Below are 2482 nucleotides of genomic sequence, written 5' to 3'. Positions count from 1 at the left end.
GCCAGCAGTGGTGGATGTGGGGAGAGAGATGGCGGAGTTTTGAAATTTGTCATGAACTGCTGTATTTATATATGATGATATCAAGGTAAATACATTGTTTGTTCTCTATTAATATCTTTCATTTGCTAACTATCCCTATCAGTAGTTAGTGCCTTCCGTAGTTTGAATCTTTTATTTAGCTGGCAGTAGTGGCGCTCGCTGTATTGCAGTAGCTTGAGCAGCGAAGATTTTTGTGAGGTAAGTGATTTGTGAAAGGTATAGTTTAATGTTAGTCAGGGCCATTCTTTTGTAGGGAATTTTGAAAGTCAGATTGCGTTGCGCTAAAAATATTGTGTGTCAGGTTAAGCACAGTCATGTAAAATTTTTCAAAGGGGACGTTTCAGATCTTTGAGCCCAACTTTCCCCTGCGATTGTTTTGTATTGCTCTTCTGTTGTTGTGCAGAGTTGGGCAATACCTTTGAGAGTTTATTATAGTGCCTCTTTCCAGGAAATCCACAAAAATCGTATTTCTAGCGGGTTACTGATTAACCACGTGGCTGAAGGCGCAGGCGGCCGAATTTTACGACGAAGGAATTTCCAAGCTCGTCCATCGCTACGATAAGTGCCTTAATTTAAATGGCAACTATGTAGAAAAGTAGTATTTAAATGTGGCTTTCATCTGTATATAATTAAAAAAATTTCCAGTACTTTATTTATTTTTAAATCCAAAACGTAATGTACTTTGTGGATAGTCCTCGTATCTAAAGCAGATACTGTTTTCACTTACACCCATTTGAGCTTCGTAGCTGAAAGGTGTCTAAAGTACTAGCAGGTCTCGGCTCTTAGTAGGAAAGCATAAATGAGGTAAAACTTTATGCATGATGCAGTACTTTCTATGCATCTCAGTGTTTATTAACTATTTGGTGTAATATGATATTTTTGTGAAGGTGCATGCAGCGGCATACATGGGTACTGTCTGCGAAATATGTTGCAAATAATGTTATTTTAACAAATTTAAACATCATATATCATGCAGCAGTTTTTCACGCATCTCTGTGTTTATGACATGGTATTTCTTGAACTATGATAGGTACCCCAACAGCGATTGATGTCTGACAGAGAGGGATGCGTATAACACGTTTTGTTGAAATCAGTCTAGTGCTTTAGGAGGACGTGTGGAAGACACACACACACACACACACACACACACACACACACACACACAAACTGAGCGAGGCAGTGCAGTGATTAGCACACTGGACTCGTATTTGGGAGGACAATGGTTCAAAGCTGCGTCCGGCTATCCTGATTTATGTTTTCTGTAATTGCCCTAAATCGCTTCCTTTAAAAGGGCGTAGCTGACTTCCTTCCCCATTCTTCCCTAATCTTATGGGACTGACGACCTCACTGTTTGGTCCCCTTCCCCAGATCAACCAAGCAACCAACCAACCAAACTCACAGACAGACATACATACATACATTTTTATAATTTGTTTGGATTTCAGTGGAAAACAAATGCTTGATAAGAAATAGATTCCTTAAAATTACTTGGGCATTTTGTGGCTTTGGGCTGAGTTACTAAACTTTGATATTGCTTTATATCTTATCATTCACAGAAGCCAGGACAACATTACTCATTTAATTAAAGCACAAAATTAACGTCTGAGTATCTGCTATAACAACAGATACAGAAATAGGTGCCCGTTTATCAACAGCAAACAAGACACTTCTTAGTTTCATCAAAATTCTAAGAAAAAGATCACTTAGCAGTAACTTCAAAATCCGCTTATATCAATCGACCATTATACCTGTGCTGTTATATGGATGTGAAACATTAATATTTAGAAAGAAATACGAAGAAAAACTGTTAATATTCGGAAGAAAAGTACTAAGGAAAATTTTTGGACCGGTATACGACGAAAATAACATGGAGTGGAGAATTAGAAGAAATGAAGAATTAAGAGGGCTGTACAAACACCGTAACATCGTCGAAGTGCTCAAGAGGAGAAGGTTGAATTGGGCAGGCCATATAGCAGGAATGACAGAGAATAAACTAACTAGAATGGCATTCAGCAGAACAATAGTTGGAACGAGAGGAAGAGGGAGATCCAGAATCAGATGGCGGGATAACATTCGGGGGGGACACAACTAGGATGAACGGCAACAGCAACTGGACAAACAGCGCATTGAACAGGCAGAAGTGGAAGAGGCTCATAGAGCAGGCGTTTGGTCGATAAGGCCCTTGCCACATGTAAAGTAAAAGTAAGTATCTGTATTTAAATCAAATCCAAGCGCAAAATCGCATTTGAATGCACATAGAACAGAAAACAAGTTCAAATCAGAGCGGAAAATTTACTTAGAACTCACAAAATGCCATATCAAATTCAGTTGTTCGCAGCTGTTATTATAGACTCGAAATTTCATCTACATATAATGCTAACAGTTGTATTACATATGTACAAACGATTTATAGCGAAGGCATTTTCTTCATAGACAAAGCTTT

This window comes from Schistocerca americana, chromosome 6 (assembly GCF_021461395.2).
Source record: "Schistocerca americana isolate TAMUIC-IGC-003095 chromosome 6, iqSchAmer2.1, whole genome shotgun sequence".
NCBI classification, from domain to species: Eukaryota; Metazoa; Arthropoda; class Insecta; order Orthoptera; family Acrididae; genus Schistocerca; species Schistocerca americana.
The sequence above is the reverse complement of the archived record's forward strand: the minus strand, read 5'-3'. Positions refer to the sequence as shown.